This window comes from Lathamus discolor, chromosome 14 (assembly GCF_037157495.1).
Source record: "Lathamus discolor isolate bLatDis1 chromosome 14, bLatDis1.hap1, whole genome shotgun sequence".
In the NCBI taxonomy this organism is placed as follows: domain Eukaryota; kingdom Metazoa; phylum Chordata; class Aves; order Psittaciformes; family Psittacidae; genus Lathamus; species Lathamus discolor.
In genome coordinates, this window is record NC_088897.1 from 12,018,813 (window position 1) to 12,032,803 (window position 13,991).

The window sequence follows — 13,991 nt, forward strand, 5'->3', positions numbered from 1 at the left end:
GAATCTTAACGTCTAGTACTTTAAAAAATAATGTATCTTAGTAGAAATTTAAGTGAATTATATTATATTATATCCAATGGTTTCTAAGCTTTCATTATTCAGCCTCTTTATTTCCCTGTGCTTGAAGACTGCTGAAATTAAGGAAAGGCTCTGTAGGGATTGGATGTGAAAAATCAGATTTGGAATGACCAGAGGAGAAACATCTTTCCCTATGGGAATTGCTCAAAGGATTGGCTGAGGTACCGGCATTCAGAGAACTGCTTCATCACTCCAGTTTTCCAAGCAGGACCTTTTTTTTACTCACCAAAATCAATACGAAAACTCCCTCTGTATAACACCACCAAGAGAGCACAATTAATTCCTCAGGTGGAGCCAGAGATTAACCAAACACTGACTGTCCACTCCTACAAATACACTACACTGCTTGGAAAGTTCTTCCCACAGAACCCCAATCCCACACCTATTTCCTATTTATGCACAGCCACTTCTGCCTCTGCCATAGCAAAATGCAAGAACTAGCTGCTTTTCTTGCATTAGCTTTGATGAAAGAGGTGCCCTTTTGGAGCAGAATGTCTGACCTATTTGATGGCATTCTGACCACGCTGTCATTTTGACTTAAACTGTGTTTTGCGTCTCAGAATGTAATGATCTGTAGCCTCAATGATAAGCTTTCTGCCATCTCATTAAAAGCAAGTCACATTCTTTGTCTGACTGCAATATTCTGAATCAGCTCAAGAGGTTCTATCCTTAAAAACATTTAAAAAAACAACTCTGTTCGTAGGGTTGCTCCCTAAGATCAGGACACCTTGAATCTTCAAAGAACTATTACACTGAAGCAAAGCTGATGATAACAAGGGCTGATTTTCCTGACTTGATGGAACCCTGAAGAGAAGATGCTCAATTGTCCCACATCTCATAAATGACAAGTGATTTTTTTCTATCTCCCTTTTCCTAACCAATCCAACTATTTTCTATGTGAGGAGTCTCCAAGATGATCTTTCAGAGACATCACATATGTTATCACAAATTCAAAACAGAAGCTTGCAGGCACCTAAAAGCACTTGGCAGCTTCCAAGATTTGTGAAGATGCCCCATGCTCCTCAGGTGATAGGGATGAAGAACTCTGCATTTACAAACTGATGCCTCTGCTCCTTGTGCATTTCCTTTTCCTGCAGAAACCTACTCCGCTTCCTGCTTCAGCCCATTTGATTAACTTCCCTGGCTGAACAGGAAATTTGGTCCTTAAAGTACCAGTAACACAGAATCATTATAAAAGGATTGGAAAGGACCCCATAGAGCACTTGCTCCATCTCCCTGCCCATCAGCAAGGTCAGCTGGAAAGAAGATATTTTTGAGCTACCAGAAGGCAATTACAACTCAGTAGGAGGGGCAGGAGCTGCCCAGTAACCTGGGATGAGACACCAAAGAGTAAAAGCACCAGTCAAAATGGAGCCAGGTCACAAAGACTATTTACAGCACAGAAATGAACTCATGCTTCTCAGTAAAGTGCTCACTACTTCTTTCATGTAGCCACTGTGTGGTACAAATGACTTCACTGATTTGGTCCATCAGGAACATTCATTCGCTTTCTATCCCTTTCTGGGCTGCAGTGCTGCTTTCTCAGACTTCAGTCACATTTTCCAGCTTGCTATCACGTAACTGCAGGACAGGCATCATTTCCCAGCAACACTTCAGCGTGTACTACATCCTTCAAAAGTTATTTTAAGATAAATTTTGTCTCTTTGTGCTGACCAGTGCCTGGTCCAATGGGGTACTGAGCCACAGGAAACCTCTCTGCACTGTTCCAAATCCAAGGTAAATAAATGCATAAATGATGACAATGGTGAGGGTTTGTGTCAGGGTGGTGCTAGACTCAGGGCAGTATCAACACCTCTCAGTTTGCTGGTGACCTTGCACTGCTCATCCAAAAATGTTATCTGCAAAAGAATGTATTGTTAGTTCCCAAATTTCTACACTAAATACCAAATGTACCAGAAATAGTACTGCTCACTGTACTTCTAGGGATTGTCATGTATTTCATTAACTGCAGCATCTTCTTCACTGGCTCCTTCACTTTGAAATGTTCTTTATAAAAAGTGGGGATAACAACTTTCTACCAAAAGCCAAACAAAAGATTCAGGTCCAAGCACTTAAGAAGTGGGATTCCAAAGCTACTGTCTGGACTCCTTTTTAGTTCCTGCAGATTTAAGATAAGAAAAGCAACAGCCTAGGGTTGAAAGCAGTTTCGTTTGCCACCTCCTGAGCTGAGCATTGTAAGATACTTGTCAAGTGATGACTGGGCAGAGTGGAAAATTTCAGGAACTGAACATCTGTGGGTGAAAACGAAAGCTAAGGTCAGGTTCAGAGTGCTGTGCCAGTAAACCCACCCCTTCCTGTCTCCTCACTGCAAGCCAGGCCGAGCTCAGAAATGCAGTAATAACAGAATCCCCTCCTCAGGCACCCTTTTCAGAATTCCCATTGCATTTTACAGACATGGATGACAAAGTAAAGGAGGGACGGAGCAATCAGACACCCAATAACTGCATTCTCTGTGCCTGGATGCACGTTCTCTCAGGCAGAAGCGACTTCTGCAATGTTCTGACTCAGCCCTGGGCTCCTCAACCTCAGCCACAGCAGCAAAGGCTTGTTACCAGCAGACTGAAGCTTGGCACTTGACTGGGCATAAACCCAGCATCCTGTGTGTGGCTGTCTGCTGGGCTGTGTACCCTGCGCTCCTGGACAGAATGTCAGCACATTTAATATAACCTATTGAAGATGTCACTGTCTGGAACGTAAGGCAAAGCTGGTGTGTGGACAGGGACAATGTACAGAGCACTGATCTGTAGTCCCGCGATTCACAGCATTCTGCTTGTGGTAGCAGAACGTAGAGAAAGATGACCTGCAGATAGCCACGTGCACAGAGATGTCTTGCTTGAGAAACAGCAGTGAACTACAGAATTCCAAATGTATTCCCATGCAGTAAAAGCACAGTCTAAGGAAGAAATTCCAGTTTAAGTAACAGGGCAGTGGTTGATGTCAGTGAGAACAGTCCCTAACCACAGTGTGAAGGAACACACAGCCAGTTGTCGCATTATTTCTCATAGGAATGTGCTAGAAATATCATCACAACAACGCGTGTCCATAGAAACCGCTCCAAACCCTCCAAAGCTGAACAGAGAACACTGAAGTTCTGGAGGGAGATTTAGTCACTCTGTAAAAACCTTGAGTGGGGTTCTAAGTCTCTGTGGATCATGTTCTTCAGCTTAACAGGACTTGAAAACTTACCTGCAATTCACACCAAATAAATGTTTAAAGTCAGTCTGGGCAATGATAAAGACACTTAATCCAAAATTCCAACACTGATTTCTGCAACGTGGGGCGTTTGTTTCATACCTTTTACACAACTTTCTCCTAAATGACTGATTTCATGTTAGACTTAGTGTAATTACAAAACATGGTCCATGTCTTGCATGAGATATGAACAGAGACTCTTTCTTCAGAGTTTGATGAGCTCTGAAAAACATTATTAAGCCTATTGGGAAGTCCACCGAAATCCCCAGAGCCTGAGGTCTGCACGTACTGCAGTCTATTTCTGCCTTTATTCTGGTTTGGGAGCACATAGACAGAATAAAATACTGAAACTCACATTTTTGCTTACCACTAAAATGGGTAACACACTCAGGATAACCTTAGGTGCAAACAGAAGCACCAGTGCTCCAACCTGAATTAAGGAAGTAGGAAGTTAAGCATTATAACATTATTAATGATTTTAGCTGTCTCAGGAAATTATCAGAAAACAATCAGAAAACACGCTCTCAAGTCCCTTTTTCTCCTCACAACACAATTGCTTCATTATAATTCTCTTGGTTACTGTAGAGTCACTGTAAGTGTAGGCAATGACAATGTCCACAGCTATTTCTTTCTCTTTCCTTTAGGGACTGTGCTGAAGACTTCACCTCTGGGGCTCTGACTGCCTGGAAAGATGCTTCCTCTGCTAAAGCCTCACTAATCCTCCTGGCAGCCTCTCCCAAACCCTCGGATTGGACACAGAGACTGTGTTTCTCATTCTGCTTAGTATCTCTCCCCCTACTCATCTCCACACTGGAGTGCCTTCCTGATGGCACGTTAATACCGTGTGCTGCTGTGCACACTTTCAAAAGACACTGATCACCATCTCTGTGACTTGGACCAACAGAAATTGGTCTTAGGCACAAGTTCAGACATTGGCTGAATTTCATTCCCAAACCCAGTGTTTGCATTCACTGCATCCCAGCCTGAAAGTTCTGGCTCTGAAGAACATGGACAGTTGCGATACCCAGAGAAGAACAGATCATCACCCAGCTCTATGTTTTCTCCTTGAGGGACAAACATGAAGCTGAGTTTGAAAGGGACATAGTCAGGAGGAAATAAAAGCATACTCATAAATCATGTTGCCTTCTCAAAGTGTATCGCTTCCTTATCTGTGCCATTAAACCACCGGCTTTCTTCACAAAGCAATTGTGAGGCATTTTCCTTCCATAAAAAGCCTGTGATGTTGCTGGGCTGCAGAACCCTGACATGAATTCACAGGACATTACTAACTCATTATAAAGAGAGAGTACCTCCCTCCTGCTGAGCTCTCTGCAGGAGCAGCTCATCTGCTGAACACTGGGAAAGGACCATTGGGCATCTGCTCCAAAAAATGGCTCCACTAAACAGTCCACATCAAATAAAAAGAACCAGTTCCAAGCCACCTGACCTGCAGACGTACCACGTCTTTCGATCAACTCAGACTTCTACCCAAATCCCTGTTTTTCTCTCCCTAATTGATTTCTTACAGCCACCAGCAGGGAACTTTTCTCAAGAACTGTCCAGTATTTCTGTGTTGATATTGTCCCAACTGCTTATCAGCTTGATAAGAAAAGGGATTAAATGCACAGGGAGATCAAGAAGGAAACAGCCACAGGGACATTTCCCACATCTAGAAATGCTCAATCTCCGTCATTACTGATCAGCCTTTTGTACCTGCCCTGGCTGTGGCTTTGCACTATCGCTAAGCCCACAAATAAGCCTTCCCCAATGGAACAACAGGTCTGGAAATGGATGTCTGAGAGCAGCTCTGCACAGCCTCCTCTTCCAGCAGTCAGCAACCCAGTCTCGTAGATGTACAGTGCAGAGCACTCCTTTCTGCAGCCATAGGGATTTCTTTGGGTCAGCCTGGTTTGACAGACTTACATTTAGCAGAAGTCTTGTAAAAATTTCTTACTTTTTGTGCCAATCTTCCATGAACCATGACACAACCTCCACATAAAGCTTGGCAGAGAGGCATTCACCACACAAGCACCTCAGATATGTCAGTTGGACCCATCCATTCTACCACTTTCTGGAATGGAAGATTTTCTCTGCTTCTCTGGGTCTAGATATACTTATCAATATTTACCACTCTTAAGGGAGAGCGTGAACAATCTGATAGCTGGCTTTGGAAAAAGGAATGGGGGTGGTTTGTACAGCTTCTAAATGAAAATTCTTCGGCCCATGCAGAATCAGTCCTTTTCTCCTAATCAGAATTAGTAGTGAAGCCTTCCTGCCTCATACAAAGGCTATGGGTTTGGAATATGGTCACACATATTCTGACTCATTCTCCATCACTGAATAAAACAACTGGTTCTTCATTCAGAACTGCCTAGCAAGTAAAACCAACGCGGCGGAGAACTTGAGGCGGTTGCTGAAATGGTAAACTGAATAGGGCTGGGATTTATGGAATATTCCTCCAACATAACTCCCATAATCGAAATAAAGTCACTGAAGAAACTTACATCATGCATAGGGTTATAGGAGAGTGCAGGTTGGGAGTGGGAAACATCCCTTGGGAGTCTGAAGTGTCACTTATTAAAAATAAACAATAGAGATGTGGATACAGCAAGGTCAGATTCTAGAAAGTAATGGATGGCTTTATGAAGTGGGTAAAGTCACAGGGTTTAATCTCAATAGGCAGCCTTACTAAAAACATCAAAGGATTGTTACACATTCATTAGCAGGTGCTATTATTGCCCATAACGATTTTTGCCTCTATTCCCAAAAGGATAAGATGCAAAATTATCACTTCATGCAGTGTAAATGCTTTGGCTAACTATTGCATAAGGAGGTATTTGGAGCACAGCCATCAAAGCAAAAGGAGCTTATGTAGACTGGGTACTGCACTGGTAAGTGTCAGAAACAGTAAGATTTTTGGTTAAAAGCATGTTCTTGCCTCACCTTGTTTTCATGATTATTAGTTCTGGCTTAGTCACCTGAAACCAGGCAGAAGGAAATATAAAGGGGAATTTTCTGTGACTACCATACTGCCCCTAAGGTTAAAGCAGCTCAAGAGAGCTCTCTGACCACCACAAGCTGAACACCACTATGTTATTTCCTTCTCTCTTCTCATATACCAGCTTCTAAGACTAAATCACAGTCTGAGAATTCTCAAAAAGCCCAGGTTATTCATCTTCCTTTTAGGGCTTTTTGGGATCAATACTTCCTGTATTTCCATGAAGTGGAACACATCATCTTTAATCCTCATTTCTTCCCATGGTTTTGCTTTCGAGATCCCATTTCTTTTCAATGGAAAAGCAAAGCTGCATGTATGAAAGACAGATGACTGGCATCCTGAAATGGCCTGCCAGTGACAAGAGATAAGTCTTCACAGTTAACAGTGGCTTGATGAGGTAGAATGACCATATCAGGAGGGACGACCTCTCAAATACATGATCATATACCCACAGTCTATGCCCATGCAGTGTCTCAGTGTTACGGATAAGGAACTAAGAAATTATAGCTGATGGCAAGGTTCTGTCACGAGCTCATGTGAGATCAGTTCCCACCCCATTAGATGATCATTTTGCAGAAACCACAGCACCCCATCCCTGATGAAATAAAAGCAAATGTACTATGGGGAATGAGTGATCATTTCCATCAGAGAGGCATTCCAGGTCAGTGATGATACACACAGATGAGATACACACAGTATAAACTACTGATCAGTGATCCATCAACTAGTTTGTAGATTGCAGGTTTTAATATTGATAAAGTTGAAAATGAGGAAAAGTGAATGCAGTTCTTCAGCACAGAAGACAGCAGTTCGACTTTTAATGTATACATTTCCAAAACAGCATGAGCATGGGAAATGGAAGGATATGAAAGCAAATAATTAGTGGTCAAAGAACCTCAGAAGCCTTTTTATGCCTTCCCTTTACTTAGAGGCTGGAACTAGGAGCAGTGCCTTTGCTCCCAGCCTCCAGGCTGACGTCTTGAGCTTCGCTCATCTGACTAACCCAGACTGGGTTTTGTAAAAGCAAACAAATGAAACTGTTTCACTTTTAATTCTGGTAAACACTATTAACCAGGGTATGTTTTTCTCAGCATTCAGGGGACTGAGAAATGGTGTGAGATGGTGAAAGCCCACTGAAGTACACAGGAGTCCTTTCCCCTTTGATTTCATTGGCTTTGGCTCAGAACCCATAAACAGCATGAAAAGTAAATGTCCTGATAAGCAATTTAATGCCTTTTCTCTATAGACCCAGACAGAATTTGATAGAGCACAAGAACAGATTTGTGTCTCTCAGCTTTGCTTTTAACAACCAGCCCCTAAGAACTCCGGAGGCTCCTAGAGTTGTACAAAGGTTCTGTACAGAGTTGTACAGACCAAAGTCACATAATCATGATTTGTGGTTTCTTTGAGATACACAGTTGGAACCCTTTTCTATAGAGTGAATAACCCCCTGCACACCCCCATAGCACAATAAAGGCAGCTCATCCCAGGTTCAGTATGGAATATAGTCTGATTCTTTCAAAGTGCCTTCGTTAGATGAAAGTTTATGGTCCTGTTTCTCTCTCAACCAGACAGGATTTCATCAAGTTACTCTTCATGCTACATACCACTCGTGTCCATGCTTTGTATTATTACACCAGCTATAAAAACTGCCCCTTTGCTATGAATCAACTTTGAGGTTAATGAGCAAGTTAGAGGGCAGGGATAGGTTCTTCATCTCTTAAGCTTAATACTACATGCTGGCTGCCTTCTCATTTCAGTCAGTCAATCAGAAATGACCAGTACAGTGTAGTTGTGAACTGTTGCAGACTGTTATGGCAGTTGGAAGAGCTCTACATTTTTAAGCTGCGCTTCTGAAACAATTGTGATTGTTACCATTTTCGCAGCTTCCTAATTCAGAGCCATGCCAGCAGGGGAATAGCCATCTTCCTCCTACTTGCCACTGGAGTCCCAACCAGTCAGAGAGGTGCTCTGTTCATTGAAATCATCAGGCATGATGGTGAACACAACACAAATGAGTATGTGGGAGAATCAGGTAGGTTAAGAGCACCCACTGGTTCTTAGAAAACCCCCAATATTGAGATCCACTGTAAGTTGCTGTTTACTTGTCTTGCCCATGACAAACTAACTGCTAATTGCAGTTGCAGGTGTTCATCACTGTGCAGACAGTGAACTGGAGACCCCTCCATGAAATCCAAGAATTGCTTTTGAAAATCTTGGCCACAAAGCTGCTACCTGCTCTGGGAGGTATTTCCAGCTAAGAGAGGACAAACTCTACAGAGCTCTTTAGGGACGGAAGCCTCCAAAACTCAACAGGTGTCTGATTCTGTGTGTAAGCTGTGGTTAAACACAGCATTTTGTGACCTCTAAAAGAGGAGGGAAAAGCAGAAAACAAAAGAGAAAGCAGCCCTTGCAGTTACACAATGGTGGTAAAACAAACACTATTTTTAGGCATAAAAAAAATCAGTCCTCAAACTGGTGAGTTATCAGGGAGGTGTCCTCAGCAAATACAGCCTCTGCCTATGTCCACCACCATGAAATAATATTTTCCAGACTACTAATTTGCTTGATGTTTCTTTTGAAACAGTTTTCCTTGTTCCTTGTTTTGTACCATCTGAGGTACAGCTGACTTTCTGTAGATGAACTGACTGCTGAGAAAACTAGAGTAAGACTGAGAAAACCCCAGTCCTGCACACTGATACCTAAACACAGCCCATGAGTCAACCTCGTCAGCTGCAAGAATTTACTGCCCATTTTGTATCTTTTGAAATCCAGTCTGTAAGAATGGCAGGGAATATTCATCGAAACATCAGCATTTTTCAACTTCAAGAAGGATACCAAAGACTGCAAAAAATCAGCAGCAACAAAAAAAGGCCAAAGTACACTGGTTTTTAAACAGATGAAGCTGGACCCAAGCAGAAGGAAGCACACAGGTGATGAGGCAGTTCAACCTAATGCTGTGAGCTGCAGCTGAAAAAAAATGTTTTATATGAGGCAGGGAAGCACCCAGACAAAGCTGAACGGAAGTTACTGATTCAAAAGAAAAGATTAAGTTAATCCTTTTCAAAATGTAAACTATGAGGGCAGATTCTTCTGGGGGAAAAGACACCCAGGCTGATAGTTAGAGAACAAGGTAGTCAGCTTGTTCAGCCTCTCAGCTATAGCTAAGGACAATAAACAGCAGCTTCAGAACTGTCCTCTGCATAATCGCCACCTAAGTGTGCAGGATTACAGGAATAAGTGCAATGTCAGGGACGTCTTGGAGCAGGGATAACACCAACACATGTAAGCTCTTTGCTGCAAGTGGCAGATGCCTCTGTTTGCTTCTAAACTTTAAAAACTTATTTTAAATATCAAACAAAATTATGAGGGAAACAGAAAATACTCTTCAAAGCACAGGGGTTTTTTGGAAAAGCTAATGTGCCTGCCCTGATTAATCATGAGCTGAAAACAGTACTTGATGACTGGTGTATACTTCAGTTAACACTAGTTCATAAAACCTGGCTTGACAGAAGTATAAGATAAATTAATCACATAATATAAAAGTTGAAAGATGCGCCAGCTGGCTCCTGCTCAAGAACAACTACAGCACCTCACAGCACCTCTGAGCAGGCAGAAAGAATGCAGCAAAGCAACGGAGCAAGCGGGCAGCACAGCGTCGAGCCTTTCTCAGGTGTTACTGACTCACTTTAGAACACAGCTCTTGACAAGGAGACTACTCACACATTTCAAACAAATATATGCTGGCTTTGATGATTGGCACTACATTGCGGAGCATAAAGCTAAAGACTCATTCTTAACCTTTAAGATCAAGGACTCTCATAATAAATATTGTGATGCTGAATGTCTAAGACTCAGCCGCTGTGCTGCCCTGTTTGCATCTTATCAGAGCTTTAGATGAAGGCACAATTTGTAATGCCAAGTTAAAAGCTATTTACAAAAAAGAAACTGTTCTCCTAAAAGACCACAGTGAATATTATTTGTTCCTCCAAAATAGTGAGCATACTTGTTCTTTACAGTATTACAGTACAGATCACTTCCTTACGACATTTGAAAATGAGCCAAGCGCCATGGAAGAGATGGTTTTGTTTAGCATCAAATTCTCCAGCTCACATGTCTGTGAACAAAAAGCAATGCCTGTGACATAACGAACCAAGTGAAAAAGAGTTTACAAAGTGCTAAAGCTAAAGAATGATTTAAAGAATATTCACTTATTGACAAATGGTGCTAAGCAAAACCTGGCTTGAGATGCAAGTATTCTATTCAATACCCACAGGGCTCAAATGGCTTTCAGTGGCAAGAGTGAACTGAAATCAGTAAACACCTGACATAACAATGTGATCAGAAACGTCTTTCCCCATGGCAAGTGCAGAATGCAATCCTGTATTTTAGATAAACCACAAATTTATAGTCTTTTCCATACCAAAACCCGATACGAACAGATTAAAAAACAAAAAAAGGGAAGATTTTCACTACACAGAAAGCTTCTACATGAGGCTCTGAGGCTGCAAAAATCAAACGCAGATTCCTGAACATTTCCATGTGGGATTGAGAGCAAGATCCTATATACTAAACAAAAGACACCGACTATCCTACTGCTGTTGTTCCAGCTTTTCTAGACACATTACTGCCATATTTGTCATGTATAGATTATTTCCACACAATTTCAGCTTTATGTTTCCAATGTTTTTATACATGTGCATGTATGTGTATATATATATGTAAAAATATAATAGCACCAAATCTGGTTCTGTCCTTAGAACACTGGTAAGTCTATAACCTGGAGCTAACAACTAAGAACCTTTTCCTCATTTTCCTCAGCTAAATCATGATCTAAATAATCTGTATCTCCATACCTCATGAATTAAAAGCATGATCCACAGCTATCAAACAGAAGTCTCCCAACTGTCTTTTCCTTGTCTCAATGTTTGTCTTACACAAGTCTCATGTGAACCTCCCTCTAGCTTAACTGAGAGTTGCTTGTACATAACCTTTGGACACTCCATTCCATTCAACTCCTCTAAGTGTAGAGTAGTAATCAGAAGTTACTGACTCAAGGGCTTACAGTACCCAGCTGCAAAACTGCTGTTTCCAGAACGTAATTATTACATTTGTGTAAACACCCTGAAACCCTCAGGCTAATGCATGGCCAGGTGATACTATGCCACACTGAAAGTGATGCTGTAACTGAATGCTTCCTGTAGGAGTGGGCCCCACAGAAAAAAAGGCCTTTGACATGACTTTCTGATGGGCCCTTAATCATTACTGTATATTCTTATGAACAGTATGTTATTTATCAAAAGCGGCATGATGCACAAGTACAGAAATGGGTTCCATTTCAAGGAAGAAGAAATGAAACCAATGAATAGGCTTGTCTCTTTTCAGTGCTATGATCCATCACTGCCTAATGAGCACTGTGAGCTTCTGTCTTTCAAACTCTGCAATAGTAATCACAGTATACAACACAGTCTCCTTTAACCCTATTACTTAATTTGTCCCCAACATCTTTATTTTCAGAGATTCTGGATATGGAAACACACATGCACCAATCTATTTGGTGGTGATATTTTCTTTACAACTGCCAGAGAACCATGGAGAAGACTGACCAGCAAAGTGTCCCCTGTGAGCAGCAGGAACAAAGTTATCCCCATGACTGTGCAAGTGTTTCCTGCAGTGGGCCTTGTGAGAGCCACTGGCAGCTAATCAGGAGCATACTGGCACTGACACCAAAGGGGACACTGGTGGGACAGAGAACAGCTCTTCAGTCCCAGCAAGGCTGGGTGGCTCAAACAAAGGTGACCCTGGGTACTACTGAAGAGAACTCAATTCACCATATAAACTCTCAGGTCAAACAGATCAGTGAGTGATAAGTTAGGGCAACGAGGCCAATAGAAGATCTTTGATCTCAAATTATGCTGTTGAAGAACAGAATTTATATGTCTTGAAAACAGAAACCTCGTGAAAATACAAACCTCATCTATGCAGCTGAATGACTCTTCAGCACAGTCATTACAGAAGAATGATTGCCAGACACTAGGGTTACTTTCACTATTAAAAGGAAGTAAATAGTGGTTTACATCATCTCTCCCCTCCACCAAGAAAATTATTCATAACAGAGTAAATGCTACCTTCACATTAGATTTCATCCTCTGAAAAGCTTTGTTATGTTGAAAATCAGATTATGCTTGTATGAAAAAGAACCAAATAAAACCCCTTAGACACCTCATCCTACCCTACACCTGAATCACTGCTGTCAAAATATTTAGTCAGGATGCCTCCCGCCTCAGCAACCACGTTCTCCTTCTGCACCCAGCTAAAATTTGCACGCTTTACCAGTTCCCAAAGTCTAAAAGTCACAGATCCTGGTCCTACCATATCAGTTACATCTATCATACCTTTGGTGTGGTGTTCCCATGCTCAGCTGGCGCCTCAGCCATTTGGGAGCTGCAGACATGCCACGGCTGCACCTTCCAGCTCCTTGCTGCTTTCACTCTTGAACTATCCATAAATTAAATAACAGGCATGTAAGGATAATTGCACGCGTCCAAGTCATTCTATTTAGTAACTGAACAAAATACTATGTCTCACACTACAAGTCAGACAATTAAAGCAATAGAAGGATGCTGATCACACTATACTCACAGTTCAGGAAACTAGGATGGTTCCATACACTGTTAATCCTACTGAGAGGTTTCACTGTTGCACTGATAAGTTCAGTGCATCTACAAGCTACAGACCAAATATATATAACGTAACTGGAGTACAGCATGGGTCATCCATCTGCTGCTCTTGATTAGAAGTAACGCATTCCAGTATCTACTCTCAAATCTTTTTGCATTACACTGCTCAGTTTTACACTGGATATTCCTTGTCAGATGCCAAGACTGAAGTTTTCTGTGCTCTGCTCTGCATCAAATTATTTTGAAAGCTTAAACCAGAATGGTTGCCCTTTCCAAAAAATGTATTTAAGCAGAAAGACAAGAGAGCTTTTCTCACATGAAGGAGAAAAACTTACACCTTACACGTTGTGGAGAAATGCTGTTACCTTCATGCTTTATCTGAAATTCAGCAGAGGGATCACCCAGCATGTCAGAGTATCTCCTGATAGAACCTGTCAGGAAAGGATTCAAGGAAAAAGTAGTGGAGTAGAGGGACAAGATGAGAGAGAAGATAGTTAAGGAATATATAGAACAGGAGTAAAGTTGAGGGTGTAAAAGGTGATGTGAAAGACGTGGCAATAGAGAGAGGAACAATAGTGATGATGGCAGAGAAAAAAAACCCAAAGGAGAGGAGCTCTTGAAGAGGGGGCTTCGGGTTAGCAGAGACAAAGGAATTTTTTGATACCGTACTTTATGCTATAAATGGTCACTAATGGTCTCTGTTTCTTTTATGGCATTTGTCAAATCCTTTGTGCTTTGAGCGAGGATTTTCTTTTTGTTTCTTTCATGGCCGAATGAAAACCAAATAAGAATCTAACAGCCTAAAAAAGGATGAACTTCAGCACTTGAGCTCTGCTCTGGCAGGTGAGGAAGCTCTGCAATTCAGAAACAGAAAAACCTGAGGACTCGTAGAGACATCACAGCAGGCACTGCCACCTGGAGGCACAAGGTTCCAAGTGCATCTAAAAGCAAAGGTCATGTTTTAAAACGGAACTCTTCCCCCTAAATGAATTTTATTTATATTACTGGTATTTCTACTGAGT

General features: G+C 41.7%; 1 protein-coding gene across 2 annotated transcripts in view; it reads right to left on the bottom strand.

The window, feature by feature from the left end:
- NOS2 (nitric oxide synthase 2) overlaps positions 1-13,982 on the bottom strand; it is a 32,957-nt gene extending 18,975 nt beyond the window's left edge. For both annotated transcript variants that reach the window (XM_065694927.1, XM_065694928.1), the window contains exons 1-2: positions 13,335-13,982; positions 12,685-12,787 (exon numbers count right to left, since the gene is read on the bottom strand). The gene's annotated coding sequence lies outside the window, so the exon portion shown is untranslated. The remainder of the gene's footprint in view (positions 1-12,684; positions 12,788-13,334) is intronic.
- Positions 13,983-13,991: the final 9 nt, after the last annotated feature.